This window comes from Ambystoma mexicanum, chromosome 9 (genome assembly GCF_040938575.1).
Source record: "Ambystoma mexicanum isolate Mex_15411 chromosome 9, UKY_AmexF1_1, whole genome shotgun sequence".
Taxonomy (NCBI): domain Eukaryota; kingdom Metazoa; phylum Chordata; class Amphibia; order Caudata; family Ambystomatidae; genus Ambystoma; species Ambystoma mexicanum.
This window is the reverse complement of record NC_090931.1, coordinates 102,146,028-102,165,432: the sequence shown is the minus strand read 5'-3', so window position 1 is coordinate 102,165,432 and position 19,405 is coordinate 102,146,028.

Here is a 19,405-nt window from a genome sequence, read left to right as displayed (position 1 = left end):
AAAGTGCAAGATGTCAGACACCAACGTGGCCCTTTGACCTCTTGGATCTTCTACATATGGTCATTATTCGACTTCATGAGAGTCCAATATCTTCCCATGGGCCCTGCCGAGGAAAAGGCCTGGAGGAGGAAAGCAGTACGTTTGGTTGACTATCCCGGAAAGTCAATTGGATCCTAGCCTCTGACCGAGAAGCCACCATGTGCTAAATACTCCAACACAGGGCATGGTGGAGCAGAGGAGTAAGCAGCCTCCTCATGTGTACAAAGTCCTCCGGATCCAGGGTTGACCAGATTTCCTCTAAAGTAGACCCAGTTAGTACAATTGGCACCAGAGCTTTAATAGTAAAATGGCCTCAGTTGACATACATCCACCGGTGAGGGCACATTACCACAGATTGCACTGCAAGGCCAGTGGACATCCATGAGGAACAAGCAGTATACCCGACCAAGGCAACGCGACGAGAAAAAAGCATGGCTCCTCACATCTCTCCGAAGTAGTGAGGTAGAATTGTCAATTAAGGAGAATCTGAGCTGTGGTTGAATGAACTCTCTGTAGGCCTGCTACAGAATATTTTGTGAGACCAAAGGAGGCTTAATTTTCATGGAAATTGCCAAGGACAATGGGATAGATATCTCACACATCGATCTAGCTATTGTACTATTTAAATAAGTCTCGCAAGTCACCAAAAAGATTGAACAAACTTTGGTGATTTCTGGCTCGAAAGAAAAACTCACTACCAATCGGGCACAGGAAACAATTTGAGGCACCTTGCATCTCCCACCGGACCAGATACATCATGGAGTGAATTTCCAGCATGGAGTGAATTCATCTGCAGACAAAACATACATTACAAAACTGAAAGGATAACATGAGCCATCAATGCAGGTAGGCTTCTCCTTCAGGATGTTCACAAGACCCACGGAAGTCCTTGGTTGCTGCACTTGAAGCAGATGGGAAAGGAGTGGCCTTGAAGTCCACCGGAAGTGACTGAACGTGACTGGAATCTCAGCCCCTGCACAGAGCCACAGTACATCTAGGACTCACCCAACCACTGCTTACATTCTTGGGGGGACAGACGGTTCTCAGTATTGGGTCCTAAAGTGTGGCATCGAATCCCATTGGATATTCGAAATGCGGACTTCCTTTTGTTTAGAAAAGAAGCTAAAAAACACTTGTTTTCAACAGTGCGTTCAGTTTTTTTGTTCCTCTTTAGTACATCTGCGCCAAGATGCAGGCTTCCTGCGAGGTTTCAGACATGTAGGTCTATGCGAAGTAAACATTGGAATGTAGCTAAAATAACACAACACTCAGCCAGATCCCACAGAATTACTACAAAAACATGACACTGATTGACAAGCCCATGAAACCTGCCAGTCAACAGCAACCATCCAAGAGAAACAGCCATGTGACAAAAGGAATCCACCCCAGAGTGCAGAAACACATGAATGGCTGAGGAGACACCAAAGAACCGGACCAATAACTGTGATCTCACCACTCACGCCACGCATGCACACCTCGCCACTCACGCCGCATATGCACACCGAACCTTTAAAGGAGAACCCACACAGCAAGGTCCTCTGAAGCCCATACACAGACCTTGGGGGTCATTACGACTTTGGAGGCAGCCATGGTGCTATTAGCACCATGGCTGCCTCCAAAGTCGTGTCCGGGTAGTCGGAATGGGGATTTACCGGGTCATTCCAACCTTGGAGGACCCGGTAAGTCCCCATTCTGAAAACCATTTCCCATTCCCTTTCGAGCCCCCATAGAGCTCAATGGGAATGGGGAAGGAGCTAATAACGGGCCCGCAAACAGCGGGCCCGTTATTAGCTCCCTGGTCCCTTTGCGGCTCCAACTAAGGGAGGTTGGTAACACCAGCCGGCCTTAGTGGGACCCGCTAAGGGATCTCGGAATGCGGAGGGAGGGGGTTAACGGCACCAGCATCCTTACCGGTGCCGTTAACCCCTTACCGCCGCACTCGTAATGAGGCCCCTTGTCTTGGCTCTGATGTGACCAAAGACCCATCACTAACAACGAACACTCACACCACATTCCTCTACACTAGCACCCAGCTGAGATCGCTCTCTTCTAACACCAACCACCTGTCACACTGCTCTACCCTTGAAAAGTATCCCCTCACACCCAGCATCGACACCCTCCTATCAAACCTCATGCCACACAAGGATCAACACAGACAACAAAGCTGGGACGATGCCTCCCAAAGCCGCCCAGGATGAAGCAACTTCAGCATTCTGAGATATTGCACAACCGCATGCACACACACACACTTTATCAATACCTAGATTCTCTGATCTGCTTTGCAACACCATTTTAGCAACACCAACATATGCGCTCCTTCGACTGCCTGACTTACTAGCCCACACCCCTTCCCTTCTGGACCCTAAGCATCAAGTGGCAATGCGTATGGCAGAAGATGTGTTTAATAAGGCAAAATAACATGACACAAGATGTGTATTCACACAGATACATGTGGCTAGTTATTTGCACATATGCACCCACAGGTGTGTTACTGCACATTAACCTCAGTTCTGAACAACACGAGGAGGGATGGGAGCATGTCATGGGATAGCAGCTGCACATTCCTGATTCCATGCCAACACACACAGTGTCCCCACTGGCACAGTTCCCCAATGTGCCATTCAAGGCAGTGTAGGTGCTTAACTCGGCAATCAAAGACTTCGTTCTGACTCTCCACTGACAGGTTCCATAATGGAACTACACTCATGTCTCACATGAGGGAACACCCTCTCATATGCAAAGTGCCTCTTCAGAAATCAGGGTGTCTGCAACCCCTAGCTCCCCAGATGTTCTGGACTACAACTCCCAGGTTCCCTAGCCATTGATTATGCTGGCTAGGACTGTTGGGAGCTCTAGTGCAAAACATCTGGAGATGCAAAGGTTTTGAACTCCTGTTTTAAGTGAATACTGATTAACGTGAATTCTGAGGCATGGCCCTTTAGCCTACATACAGGATTTTCAAGATGGCAGCCTATGGCCAAGGTCACATGTAGGAGAAAGCAGAGGCTGCTGTCAGCATGTTTCTTGTAAGAGGGGGCTGCTGTGCAGCTGGGTTCTACCATGCCCGTCCCCCCTTTAGTGCAGGTCTCTGCAACCTTCAACTATCCAGATGGTTTGGACTAGAACTGCCACGAGCCCTGACTATTGCACATACTGCCTTGGGCCAATAGGAATTGTATTCCAACACATCTAGAGAGCCAAAGCTTGCCAACCTCTGCCTTAGTGAATCTTTAAGCTTAGAATTAAGCACAATATACGCTTATCTGCAAGCATACATTGCACTACGTGGTGTGTCCTGAAAAGAAACCACTGATTGCAAAGTGAACTATCTTTGACTATTAAATGGACACACAGGTATTGGGAATGTGTTCATTTCCCAAAAGAACTATGACCTGTGTCATGATGATTGTCATCACCCCCATGTTTGGAGCTGCAGAGAGGGGTGCTAACAGCCCCCCAGCCCAAGCCCAAGGCAATACTGTGACAGCATCAGGAAAGGCACACCGACAGCATTTATAAATGAAAACATTTCACTGACATCCACTCTGTGGCTAGAGGTGAACTCACGCATTTCAATCCCTTTCACCCACTGACATATTGTGTTATTTTAAGCGAAAATCACATTGTCCTTAAATGTGCCCATAGCACAAAAGATCAGCTGATCTCTGCTGACATAGACCTCTGTAAGGATGAAGCGATTGCTAAATAATGTCCACTAGATTATCACAGATGTTCTCCATCATGTGGTGCCTTGAAGATAACCATCCAGCCTTCCCATTGCCGCAATGTCTACATAACCCATTATATCTACAGACTGGCAGTGCTAGAGGGAACAGAGCAAAGGGTAGCACTGTCCTTGAACTCCCAATCCATACTGTTTGCTTTCTCTTAGCAACATTTATGGGAGGACGCAAACAACCTACTGTGTGGCTGCTGGCGGCGGCCTAGTTCTGTCAATCACCCCACGAAAGACGCGGAGTTCGCCGGGGCATTGGTTATCCCTCAATCCCTGCGCTCCTGCTCATGCAGAAAAGCATTCAGTTTTCCAATTATGTAGATTTGGGGATTACCTAGTGCTTGGGGGATTTGCAAAAAATGACACACATGAAGCAGTTGTGCAGAACAAGTTGAGTGCGGGTGGCGCGCTGGCCTAGCCATGTTGGCTTCCCTGCATCGCTTCATTAGGATAATCATGCTCGCGAAGGCCTGGAGGTGTATTTCCTAGAACTGGTTCTTTTGATGTCAATGGACATTGGCGGACCAGTGGTTGGGTCATCAGTAGGGTTAACGGATTGCCCATGTTTGGCTCAATTACCCAGAATAGATATTGGATGTGAAAATGCTGAAAGCGTGCTCTTTTTTGGCTTTCTTTAGCCTCGTGGATATATATAACCCTATGCCTTTTCCATAAAAATGTCTACTCCGACCTTTAGTTGACGGGCGCATTTACGTTTCATTGTCATAATTCCCCAGGCATCCATACGAACAGAAATCCTTGCTTTTCTCAAAAGAACTGCGTTAATATTAAATGGGAGGTGGGGGGGGGGGGCATTTTCCCAGGGAAATGGCTCCTTGGTTTTCATTTCACTCCTAACATCTTCCATAATTGCTCACAGATGCATGGGAATAACTGTCCAATCAGCTATCAGTATCCCCTTCTCCCCCTGGTGAAAAGAATAACAATCAAATAGTTTTAAAGGCCATTGGCTTCATTATTGTATCCACTGGATAGCAACAATAATGAATCTTGATCATGTCTGTAAGTGGCATTCTTGGTTGATACATATGGTTTGCATTTACACATCGACTCCGAAACAATGAATATTTCCAGTTAAAGGGAAAACAGTAACAACAAAAAAGAAGCTCAAAAACTAATTAAATTCACATTTTTAGATCCGGTTTAGTGCACATCGGGCCTCATTACGACCCAGGCGGCCACGGAATGAACGGTGCCGGTAAGGGCACCGTTCATTCCGGCCCGCCCTATTACGAGGTCTGCAGCCGATCCCGCTAAAGAATGGCTGGTAAGACCAGGTGTCCTTAGCGGGACCCGCTAGCAGACCAGGATGCTTACAACGGGCCGTTGTTAGCATCCTTCCCATTCCCATTGAACCCTACGGGGGCTCAAATGGGAATGGGGATGTACCGGGTCCAGCTCCCGCGGAAGGGATTTACTGGGCCCTCCAAGGTCGGAATGGCCCGGTAAGTCCCCTTTTGCAGGACCCGGACCTGGTACCCGGTATGAGGGTAGCTATGCCGCTAAAAGCGGCATGGCTACCTCCATACTCATAATGAGGCCCATTGTGCCCTTAATTAAGGGCACAACTGCAGAAAAAAGACACAGACCTTTTATTGGACAAGTTGTAAACGTCATCAGAAACATAAACTGAAATCGAATTTCAGACCAAAAAACCCTTTACACATGTCTGTAAGTTTGTGATATGTCTAACCAAAAATAGCCAATCAAGTGTGAACTTAAAATTGAAACTGTCTCATCAGAAACGCGCTTTAAGTGTTGTTGTCATTCATAATAGCACCTAAACAAGCTACATTGGGCCTCGTCGTGAGTTCGGCTGTAATGACGGGCTAATTATGATGGACGGAATTAACATTACTGCTATGACGTCTGGCGGACTTAGCAGCAAATCACAAGGCACAGGTGTACGGCCCAGCCATCGTGATGACAATAATTCCATTCAGCGGAATTGGCATCAAAAACCAGTACTTATCTGTAAATCCCCCACTTTTCGGCAGAATTAGCATTACGGTTGAGAAATAGAAGGAACTGCCAAAATGTTATTCTGCCAGAGGAATTAGCTCTGAGCAGAAATAAAATCATTCAGGAAATGGGAAGCACAGCGGAGGCCATCTTTGAAAACACAATCTATTAACACACTTTTGACATCCAAACCCTCAAGTAGTGCCAACACAGGGGGAAAAGGCAATTGAAGGTGCCTGAAATGTGCGTCTTTAAGCAAAAGAGTTCAGCAAGGTGGAGGCAAGGGTCTTGCAGCTGAGGTGGTCAGCCATGCGCATGAACTGTTTCGAGTGCAGCAATACAAAACAACTGTCCAGAGGAAGAATGCCATCTGAACAGAGAAACATGACAATGTGGTTGTTGTTGCCACTGTACCCATAGGTAACTAAGACTGCAGCAGGAAGAGAATGACCAGAAGGCCATGGTACTGTCCCTAATCACCATCTACATGCGGGAGACAGATGCCACCGGAGGTGACACAGTGGAGCCACTCAAACTCATCATGCCCTGCGAGGAAAAGGCCAGCAGTAACTGCACATGGCATGGATGGAGGGAATTGGGGAATCAGAGATTGGTGCAGGATGTCAACACACACCAGGTGAGTAGGAACACCCCTCTAATGTTAATGCATGACTTCACACTCTAGCATATCATGAGTCAGGCTGGACATTTGTAAGGATGCAATGGCAAGGTCACGGCCACGCTAAAGAGGGCATGGGACAAATGCTGGAGCAACAAAATGCATGTGCCACAAATGAAGCACCACCATGTTCACATGGCTGTGAATATACAAATATAACATTGCATCCATGGAAATGGGACGTCATGCAATGTTGCAATGCAGTGACCAGAGCAGCCCATAGCCCTACTGTTAGTCTGGAAAAGCAAATCACTATCATGGTCTTGCCCGCCCCCCAGGCAAGCATGCTCCGGTCTCAGACAATCTTAGACAATCTCCTAGGAGAGGTGTGTGGATCCCTACACCCCCCTGCGCCTTCGTACCTTAGGCCCTAGGTGCACTGTGTTACTCCTAAATTACTTCTAACAAAACACCCATGCTATACAGAACAAATAATACCAACATACTCCTATCTTACTACTGTGGACACAAATCACAAGACACAAAGAAAACGCATGAATCGATTCAATTATAACAGTGGAAAACATTTATTTATGCACAGCAAAGCATAATTCAGGCAATGCTAAAACTCTAGCCAATATCGAATTTGCACCTTTTATGCTTCTGGTGCAAATCTACCATGCAATAACTATAAGCCTTTCAGGTTCCTAATGCAAGCCTGTGATGCAAGCCTGTAATTCTACTACAGTCTAGATGCAAGTGTGTGATTCTAATGCAGTCTAAATGCAAGCGTCAAACATCCAACAATCCTCTCCTTCATGCAGAATCGAACCTCTCCAATCCTATCCACACCAATCCACACCATGCTTCACACTTATTCTCTTAAAACAATCCCTGTATGATCTCCCCTATCACAAACTCAAAGCTCTTTGTGTGAGTATCTGACCAACAACTAGGTGGTGTCACATTCTAATCATGGGCGTAATTCTTGGGGCCGGTGGACAGGGATGCCCATCCCCCAACCTCCATGGCACACCATTCTGTACCCATGCATTTGGCTCGGGCACCTCCCCTTCAGATGCCATGTCTTTCCCAAACCCATCACCAAAGTTACCCCACTAAATGTAATCAATCAGTTTGTCTAGCCATGAACCATACTTCCCATTTGCTTGTGCATCTCTCTGTCTCCAGCTCTGTTTTTCACGTCTCTCCTCTATGCACAACTCTGCAATCAGCCAGTCAGCAGTGGCAGGCCCCTTAAGATCTGGTCACACGAACTGCTTCTGCCAAGCAGACCAAGCTCTCTGCCCCAACGCCATCGAATTCTGCTGTACCAAAACATCTCTCCATCATTCTCAGGATTGCATCCTCCATCCATCAACAATTAACTCGAAGTAACTCCATCTGTATCTAACTGCATCCTCCAACAGACTCTCAGCCTCCAGCAAGGACTAGGGGCAACTCCTTCACAGCAACTCCCTCGAACTAGCCACTCTCCTTTCTCTTCACCTCTGGTTATAGTTTCCAATGACGCACTCATTTCTATGGTTACTTACATTCTCTACTAACAATGTCTGTTCCCTTTGTGTCAGCATTACCAATGCCTGCCAGTCTGTGTTTGCATGTACTTTCACTGTATGTTCTGTGTCAAAGAGTGTCAAAGTGACATTGGACATCATATCTCTACCTTGGACTTCCATGTCTTGTGCGACAAACACCATCTAATTCCATCTATTTCTCCATTCACTCCACTGTTGGCATCTGTCTGCATTACAAAATGCTCTCTTAGTGCCTGTTTTCAAAGCAAGTCCTTGTGTGAAAAGGCTTCCCTCCTCTCTCCCCATGTTGCTCATGCCCCCACCTTCGTTGTCTCTGCGGCACACCAGCAATGCTGATTAGCCAGGCCGTCCCCACTCGGGCAAAGGCGACCTCTTATCAACCAAAACTGTTTACAAATTCCTTCTATCACAGTGTACCATAACATCTCCGCACTGAGCCCAGTGGCGCAGGCAACTTCTGTGTGTCTCCATCAGAAATGGCTTTATAATGCCATCTAAATGCTTCCTAGCGTTTACGCTTTCTTCTCGCAATGCAAGCGGTAACATAATACAAACTCATTCTAAGTGCACACTCAACATGCATACGTGTGTGTCAAACATATCTCTAAATGTGTAACTACAAAGCATAACAAGCTACTAAATGGCTCTTCATATCTTTTCAAATACGACAATGTGTCATTCCCAGGCCTCACTCATTCTCTCTAATAGCAAATAATACTTCTCTCTCAGCCTAAGCACAATTTCTAATGCATAATACATAAAATCATCTCTACATGTCATGATGCAAATATACCGTGTCTCTAAAGCACTACATGGCACTTCTTGTCATGCTATTGCAAACTCTAGTGTCTAGCATGTTTCTTTCCTTATGGCAAGCGCTATAATGCAAACATATCAATCTAAAAGCATCTATTTCTGTCATACATGACAATATCATAACCCTTCATACAACAGGGCCTATTTCTCTCTTCAGATGCATAACATGTCAATGGCTAATGCATAAAGTGGCAGTCTAATATGTGGATTAAATAATTGATGCTACTTCTACATGTACTGCTCAGAACTGGATGCAATAATGGATAGCTAAACATAATGCAATCATGCCTAAAGGAATAATACTGAGTAACAATGAGTAATGATTCTCTATCAATTGGTTTTATGGGTAGTGGTTCTGTAACAAAGAGTACTGATTCTCTCTTATGATTCTCTTATGATTCTCTAATAATGAGTCTAACGATTACAATTCCAGGCATCTAATTTTATCAGATTCCACACTACAGTCAACTGAAACCCCCTGTGCCCGGCTGCATCCTATAATCCCCCAAAAATTCATTGAGCCCACATTGAAGACCTGTGCCAATAATTGGTGTGACACATAGAAATGTCAATGAGCAATACATCTGCCAATAAGCATCAGTATAAATGACAGGACAAATCATTATCCAACGTCACAAGTTTGGTGTGAGACTCATAGATACATATGCTGTCCATGATAGCAAAGTACCATGCGGATTCCTCTGAGCAAACCACAAGGTGCACATGACAACACAAGCAAAACAAAAGAGGTGATGTCTGGAAGGTTTAGAATTAATCTTGCTCTAGGCAACCCTCCAGACCATCGTTCTTAACCTGCCAAGCCATTACAGAAGGGGAAAGACCATAGGCAAATCAGGCTTGGCCCCACCCCCAAAGGGGTAGTCCAGCCCGAACTGGTAGGTCACATGCCTTCTGCACGAGACCACAAGCATCCCAGATATGTTTCAGCCTTATTGGGCGTCATCAGTCAGGAGTAGCATGACAACACAAACCATGTTACACAAAATACCATTGTCACGCACAGCAAGCTGGGTGTACATCAAATGGTGTGCATACCAATGGTTGAATAGGCATCCCCCTGCATGTGAACCCACACATCTCACATTAGCCTTTACTCAGAATCCCACAAAATGCATGAGTGCTTTGTTCTTCCATACACCTGTCACTATGATAAGTGACCACATTCCATTCATCCCTCAACAGGTTCATAGGGTGCCCAGGAAGAGGAAGCTGGACACGTTACAGCAGCATCAACACAGCATGCAACAAAGATGTTATGGATCAGTCAGGAGGGAGAGCACAGCTGTTGTTTGTCACATATGGACATGAAATGAGAAGAGCACCGCCATATTTGAGTGGGTGATAAACATTTCTTATGTGATTGTATACAATCATGGGAGGTATGTGCCATCCAGTGTCTTTAAAATACATTCTCGATTAGAGTTTTACAGCACAAGAAATCCATCCCTGCCATCCTCATGGTCACTATGGCGGAGAAAGTAGTCCCTGGCATGTGTGTTGTCATCCTCCTCTGGAAATGTCATGTCGACATATTGGGGAATGTGACATGCCTCCTGTCGCACATGTTGTGCAGCAATGCACACACCACCAATATTTCCCCCATCTTGTCTGGCCAGCAGATTGGGGCGCCTCCTGGCTAATGGATACACCTGAAGCATGTGTCCATTCCAATTGGGAGCCTCTAGACCAGTCCTAGTTTTAACAATGCATTCTGGGTCATGTAACACTGGATGTATAATGGAGAAATCCAGGACTCAAGTCCGAGAATTCACAGTGAAATCCAGGACTGGACTTGGATCTCCTGAATGGAATGGATAATGTTGGCACGTATGATCTGTCATTTATGTTGTAAGCATTTGTTCTCAATGAGAGCATTATTTGCCCTGCAAGGCAAACTTAATGAATTCAATAAATATAGGGCCATAATGGTGGGCTACGGTGCACCTAATTCCTAGGAATATTGCCCTGCAGATGCTTCAGATGATAACAAATGAAGGAATCTGAAGATTTGTTCAGGCGCTGCTGTGGTCCCTGTGCCAACATAGCTGGGGGAATGTGTCAACATTAAGGGACCTCTTGGAGAAAGGAAGCTGTGTGTGATGACATGGGCTGGACCATCACACTCAGTGAAGCCAGAGAGATATGAACAGAAATGCACAAGGAGTACCGAGAGTGCACCCAAAATAGCTTCCATGAGAGAATGAGGGACCCAATGTTGAGGGCAGTGGGATGGCCCCAGCGCAGAAGAAAAGGTGGACATCCACAGCAGGAGAGAGAACAGCGCAGGCACTATGAACAATCAAGCAGGGCATTGCGGGCAAGAATGAGGATTCTGAGCACCTGTTGGTTATACAACCTCAACCTATTTGACAATCATTTGTTCTGGTTGGCTGAGTGAAAGAACATTGTAACAAGTGTGCTAATTAAGCAGGAATTCTGCCCAAGTTAATGGGACTGAGTGAAGCAAGGGCCTTTAACCATGACCAAAAGACTCCATCACCTCTTGATGTCCTGAGGAAGGGAGAGTTATTGTTATCAGAGCAATCCAGACATTGAGGCTAGAATAAAGCAAGGAAAGACATTCCAATGTTGGGAAAGAAGACATGCCAGCCATTATTGCCCTCTACCACAGCATTGTCTGAACTGCCAACATTCCAATGCTGTAATTAAACTTTACCAACCTGGTCTATGTCCTGTACAGGTGATACGGACCCTGAAGCTCCACTTAAAGGCCTGAGTAGAGTTAGGGCATTTAGCAGTGTTTCTGGGCCAAACTGATCATTGCTTTACAAGTTTGGGGTCTATAAAGCTATGATCACCTGTGTCACTTGTAACAATGTATTGGGAGACCATGCTTAAAATAGAGAGTTCCTTCCCAGCAACTAAGATGGCCCACAAAACACCATTTATTCTTGGTTTAGTTACCCTATCTATGAGTCATATAGTGACATGTAAATCCCTCTCCCACTGCAAACAATGATCCAGGAACCAGGCTGGTGTATAGGGAGAATATATATATTTTTTAAAGTGCTTTTTCAATTAATAATTGCCTTTAATGGTTACACACGCCACCATCTCTCTGGTGCCAAGAAACGTTTCAATACAAACCACGTTTTATGATTTTTTCAGTAAACTGGTAAATATTACTTGATAACATTAAGATTTAAAACAAGTGCACAGTTTTAGTTTTCGAAAAAATGCAGCCCTTTGTATGTGCCATTTCCCTGCACACTGATAAGCAAGTTAAATTTCCCAAATTGCATTTGAATGTACATCATATCAGCACCACTGTCTTGAAATCAGCTTTAAAATTGTATCTGCAGACACCTTGTAAGTATCATGGTTCCATGGTTACTCAGTAAAATTATATTTCTAATGTAAATCTATGGCCAAGTAATTCACATGGGTAAGTTGCAGTTTCATTTCTTCAATTTAAGTTGCAGAATGGCCACATCGTTACACTCCTAATGTTGACTTTGTCTGCAATAAAGTGATCAATAACTCCTGTGGAGCCAAACGTTGAGCTAATGGATACTGCAGGGATTGATTCTCTGTAACCAAATGGCCTCTGACGTCCTGTGACACACACATTCCCCTTCTGCAAGAGCCAAATTCTTCTGCCTGGGCTTCAAAGCAATTAGTTGTAGCCAGAAAAAGAGCCAAACTGATCTGGCAATGGAGGAAGTCACTTTTAGAATTCTGCCCAGCAACCCACATGGCCCTGTCTTTCTTGGGCTCATAAGAGAAGTACATATTGCATTTACAAGAAAATAGCCTTTTCTCTTTGTTAAATTTGTTTTTCATGTGAAGACTTTTATTCCCTTTCAATAATGTGCATCTTGCTAACATTGTTCAATCCACTTTTGAATCAAGGTATTTTCTCTTTCACACAGCATTGGTTTCTCAATGGGGCAAATGAAATCGAAACCCTGCTGTTCATGTAGAAGCACACTTTGATTGTATTTTGCCATACCCCTACATGCAAGACTCTTCTGCATCAGTGTCTTTCCCTTGCTTTTCACCTCGGCATTTTTAGTGTGGCAGTGGGAATTGATATGCTGCCCTTTTCTTTAGTCATTCACAATGTGCGTTTTCCATTTGACAACATTCCTTGTGTCACTTTCAGCAAGACACACACTCTGCATTCACTAGCCCACCTTGCTGTGTTAAGGTTTTGGAGGTTGGCAGGTCATTTTTCCAGTGTGCCCTTTTCCAACCGACCAATGTATTTCTCATTAGAGGCCTAACTCGGCCTTTCAGTTGTGACATTTTGGGGCTGTCATTAAACCCCACAAATCGAAACGATATACCTGGGATATGCAAGTAATACCTTTAAATGCCTGTTTACAGGCGGATTAGTATTATCTACTTCCTGGTGTTGATGCCCTATCCTCCTTTGGAATTTACATTGACATGGGTAGTCCAGGGGCATGCTGATAATATTTAAAACTGCCTGGACAGTCACAGGGAATTAGTTGCATGCATGTATACATGGTCTTGTGGAAAGTAAAACAAATCTGCCTGGGCAGTTGCAGGGAATTGGCTGCAGGTAGCCTCTATTCAGCCGGTCGCCTTTGCATTTGGCATTCTGATCAATCTGCAGGCTCTAACAGTGCGTAACGCCCACAGATTGTCCAATGATAATGGTTAAGGCACATTATAAAGGTTATAATTAAAATTAAGATTTATCGTGCAATATCTCCCAGAGTTCTAGTTTTCAATTAAAATCAATTTTCAAGATGTACACAAATACATCAAAAGAATTAAAGACGGCTTCTGGTTACGTAGATTTCGAGATTATTTTCTGGTTGACGGGGTCTTATTGATAAAATATAGTAAGGGTAGGACTTCAGATGTTTTTGTACTGTGAATATAGCAGTATTTATGTCGTTTTCAAGAAGTTACTGAAATGCCCTTGGTTACATTGCATATTATTGTGCCATGCTAAACCAGCAAGGTAAGGCATTGAGTCAGATGGGCAAGTGCTGTTTTTTGATGTAAGTGCAATTTCATTTATGAAGTAGATACTCTTGCACAACACACCTATTGCCAGGAGTGTGTGTGACTGTGCTGTGGGCACAGTTTGATGGGCAGTTTTTTTTTTGGCACATGGATTCACCTGGAATATTGACTGGCACAGCTATTTTGGCAGCCGCTGGAAGCATAGAGTTTTTTTTTTTTCATGCGGTATGGCCCTTTTCCTGCTGTTACCTTCTTTTGCAGGCGAGTATAATTTCACCTGTACAGGTGATATTGTACATATGGTTTAGTCTGAGAATATATTGTTTTTGAAAATAAAAACCTTATTTTTCTTGAATACATGGGCATCTTACTACGCAGGAGTTATACACCAGCCAGAATTTACACGATTAGATTCTTGCATGAGCTCAGAAATCAGAACTCTTTCCAAAATATGTCCCTTTTTAGCAAATTAAGTTGAAATGATTTTGTATAAAATGGGTAATCGAAAGAATTGGTTTGCTCCCTCAGTGACCCGAGCCTGGCCGGAGCAGCTCTAATGTGGATGAAAAACGTGCACTGGTGTTCCTGTAGAGTTTTACAGTCTCCAATTCGGAAGCCAGTGATCCATATCCGTGCGTGATAACAGCGTTCTTCTGTTCCTGCTCTACAGGAAAAGAAAGCACTCTGAATAAAGATATGAGACTCAATTTCCAGGCGCCATAGTTGATTGCTGGTTTCCAATTTCTGCTGCAAACATCAATTTCTAAAACCTGTGTTTGCTATTTGTCCTGAATCCCCGCGTGCGAGGACCCGGAGTTGCGCTGATTAGCAGTGAAATCATGCACGCAGAATGATCGCATGTAATCCTCATACCTGCTCAGTGTGCCTCTTGTTCGATGGGTAACAGGTGGCACTTCTCACATTAAGAAGACAGAGTAGGCTACCTACTCTTCTTTTTTATTGTATCTTATTTTGTATCAGCTAAAGTGTCTCGACTGGAGCAAAATGAAGGAAAAAAATACTATTCATGTGCCAGATATAGATCTGCTCATGTGCAACACTTCAAAGACAAGACACGAATTACGTCAAAATGAACATGGTCTCCATGGTGACTGGAAGCATCAGCACACGCTCAATTTCCGTACATAATAAATTATTATCAATTTCCTAATTACACTAAATTATTTTTGATAGGGGGTTCTAGCTTCACTTAGGTTGTGTGTACACATGGGCGTAATTTTAGGGGGGTACGGGGTGTTCCCCCCCCAACTTTCATGGCACACCATTTTGTCCCCATTCATTTGAAAGGGGCACCTTTTCTGCAGAGGTCATGTCCCCCCCAACATTTTCAGCAAAGTTTCTCGACTGTGTGTACACGCCAACATTATCCATTCCGTAAAGGAGACATACGTCCATCTGGAGGGACAGGGTAAACCTTTGGGACTTTTCTACAGATGAGTACATGATAGCAGAATATGTGTGGTAGTATTCTTTGGGGGTAGTGAGTAGCTGAACAGCAGTATATCAGTGGCATACCCTGCAGCAGTGAGTGTCTAATTCTGGCAGTATTTGGGCAGCATATGTTGTGGGCAGTCAGTACATTATTCCAGCACTATCCAGATAGCATGCAATGGGGCAGTAGCTGGTGTACTCACTGCCCACACCATATCTGTAGACTCATATAATTCATGCAATATAGAGTAGCATACTGTGGCGGCTGTGAGTAACTGATTCCATCAGGATAGGGGATGAATTTGCTGGGGGCACCAGGTAAGTGATTCCCACAGGACATGGGTAGCATGTGATGGGTGCAGTGAGTAACTCATTCCAGCAGGATATGGGTAGCATATGATGAGGGCAGTGAGTAACTAATTCCAGCAGGATATGGGTAGCATATGATGGGGGCAGCGAGTAACTCATTCCAGCTGGTTATGGGTAGCATATGATGGGGGCAGCGAGTAACTCATTCCAGCTGGTTATGGGAGGCATATGATGGCGGTAGTGAGTAACTAATTCCAGCAGGATATGGGTAGCATATGATGGGGGCAGCGAGTAACTGCCTCCAGCAGGATATGGTTAGCATATGATGGGGGCAGCGAGTAACTCATTCCAGCTGGATATGGGAGGCATATGATGGCGGTAGTGAGTAACTGATTTCAGCAGGATATGGACTGCATATGATAAGGGTAGTGAGTAACTGATTTCAGCAGGATATGGGTAGCATATGATGGGGACAGTGAGTAACTGCCTCCAGCAGGATATGGTTAGCATATGATGGGGGCAGCGAGTAACTCATTCCAGCTGGATATGGGAGGCATATGATGGCGGTAGTGAGTAACTGATTTCAGCAGGATATGGACTGCATATGATAAGGGTAGTGAGTAACTGATTTCAGCAGGATATGGGTAGCATATGATGGGGACAGTGAGTAACTGCCTCCAGCAGGATATGGTTAGCATATGATGGGGGCAGTGAGTAACTCATTCCAGCTGGATATGGGAGGCATATGATGGCGGTAGTGAGTAACTGATTTCAGCAGGATATGGACTGCATATGATAAGGGTAGCGAGTAACTCATTCCAGCTGGATATGTGTGGCATATGATGGGGACAGTGAGCAACTGCCTCCAGCAGGATATGGGTAGCATATGATGTAGGCAGTGAGTAACTCATAGCAGGATATACACTGCATATGATGTGCGCTGTGAGTAACTGATTCCTGAAGGCTATGGGTAGCATATGATGGGGCAGTGAGTAATTAATTCCAGCTGGATATGGGAGGCAAATGAAGGGGGCAATAGGATATGGGAAGCATACGAAGGAGCAATGAGTAACTGATTTCAGTAGGATATGGCTAGCATATGATGGGACAACTGAGTAACTGCCTCCAGCAGGATATGGGTAGCATATGATGGGGGCAGTGAGTAACTGATTCCAGCAGGATATGGACTGCATATGATGGGGGCAGTGAGTAACTGACTCCGGCAGGATATGGGTAGCATATGATGGGGGCAGTGAGTAACTGATTCCAGCAGGATATGGACTGCATATGATGGGGGCAGTGAGTAACTGACTCCAGCAGGATATGGACTGCATATGATGGGGGCAGTGAGTAACAGATTCCAGCAGGATTTGGACTGCATGTGATGCGAGCAGTGAGTAACTGACTCCGGCAGGATATGGGTAGCATACGATGGGGGCAGCGAGTAACTGATTCCAGCAGGATATGTTTAACGTGTAAAGGGGTCAGTAGGATGTGGGAAGCATATGAAGGGGGAAGTCAGTAACTAATTTCAGCAGGATATGGACTGCATATGATGGGGGCAGTGTGAGTAACTAATTCCTGCCGGATATGGGTAGCATATGATGGGGGAAGTCAGTAACTAATTTCAGCAGGATATGGACTGCATATGATGGGGGCAGTGTGAGTAACTAATTCCTCTCGGATATGGGTAGCATATGATAGGAGCAGGGATGAGCTGATACCTTCGGGTAGCATACTTGTGGCCAATGAGAATGTGATTCCAGCAGTATGTGAGTGACATGGAGCGGGAGCAGTGCATATCTGATTTAGGAATATTTGGGTAGCATATGATGGGACAGCAATTAACGGATTCCTGTCGGATATGGGTAGCATATGATGGGGGCAGTGAGTAACTGATCCCAGCAGGATTTGGACTGCATGTGATGGGGGCAGTGAGTAACTGACTCCGGCAGAATATGGGTAGCATATGATGTAGGGAGTGAGTAACTGATAGCAGGATATACACTGCATATGATGTGTGCTTTGAGTAACTGATTCCTGCAGGCTATGTGTAGCATATAATGGGGGCAGTGAGTAACAGATTCTAGCAGGATATGGACTGCATATGATGGGGGCAGTGAGTAACTGACTCCGGCAGGATATGGGTAGCATATGATGGGACAGCAATTAACGGATTCCTGTCGGATATGGGTAGCATATGATAGGATCAGGGATGAGCTGATACCTTCGGGTAGCATACTTGTGGCCAATGAGAATGTGATTACAGCAGTATGTGAGTGACATGGAGCGGGAGCAGTGCATATCTGATTTAGGAATATTTGGGTAGCATATGGTCGGGGCCACAGAACACTTTAAACCAGCTGCATACCAGTAGCATATTATGGAGACAGTGGGCCTCATTACAAGTTACCAGCACCGTTGTTACTGGACCGGCACACTACGAGCCTGCGGGCGGGTGCCGTCCCGCTCGCCAGGGTCAGACCAGGCGGGTGGAACGGCACCCGCCCGCAGACTTTCACGGAAGCACCGGCACCATTGCACACAGTGCCGGTGCCTCCGTGGTCCCCATTCCCATTGGGTCCTGCGGGACTCCATGGGAATGGGGACTTACAAAATTACCGGCGCCGACTTTCCAGCCACCGGGGTCATAATACCCCAGTATTACTAGGAAGTCAGGTGCCGGCAATATTTTTCGAGTCTGGTAGCAAGCCACGGGTATCACCGACAGGCTTACCGCCAGACTCGAAATGAGGCCCAGTAACTATCTGCTTTCAGAAGTATCCGGAAAGTAAGGTAGTCTAACAGTGAGTTTCTGATTCTAGAATTACATTAGCAGAAAAAAGGGGGACAGTAACTGGCAGACACCTCTAGTATATAGGTAGCCTACAGTAGGCACAGTGCATATCTGATTCCAGCAGTAGATGGGAAGCATGCAATGGGTGCAGTGAGAATCCGAATCCAGCAGTACATGGGAAGCATGCAGTGGATTCTGTGAGAATCTAACTCCGGCAGTATATGGAAGCATGCAGTGGGTGCAGTGAGAATTCGATTCCAGTAGTACATGAGAAGCATGCAGTCGGTGCAGTGGATATTTGACTCCAGCAGTGCTTGGGACCTATGCAGTGGGTGCAGTGAGAATCTGCCTCCAGCAGTAGATGGGCAGCATGCAGTGGTGGCAGTGAGAATCTGAATCCAGCAGTACATGGGAAGCATGCAGCGAGTGCAGTGAGAATTCGATTTCAGCAGTACATGGGAAGCATGCAGTCAGTGCAGTGAGAATCTCACTCCAGCAGTGCATGGGCCATATGTGGTCGGTGCAGTGAAAAGCTGACTACAGCAGTAAATGGGAAGCATGCAGTGAGAATTCGATTCCAGCAGTACATTGAAGCATGCAGTCGGTGCAGTGAGAATCTGACACCAGCAGTGCATGGGATCTATGCAGTGGGTGCAGTGAGAAGCTGACTCCAGCAGTACTTGGGAAGAATGCAGTGAGTGCAGTGAGAATCTGACTTCAGCAGTATATGGGTAGCATGCAGTGGGTGAGTGAAAATCCAAGTGCAGCAGTACATGGGAAGCATGCAGTGGATGCAATGCAAATCTGAGTACAGCAGTACATGGGAAGCATGCAGTGGGTGCACTGAGAATCTGACTCCAGCAGTACATGGGTAGCATGCAGTGGTTGGGTGAGAATCCAAGTCCAGCAGTACATGGGAAGCATGCAGTGGGTGCAGTGAGAATCTGATGTCAGCAGTACATGGGAAGCATGCAGCCGGTGCAGTGAGAATTTGACTCCAGCAGTACATGGGACCTATGCAGTGTTTGCAGTGAGAATCTGACTCCATCAGAACATGGGCAGCATGCAGTGGGTGGAGTGAGAATCCAAGTCTAGCAGTACTTTGGAAGCAT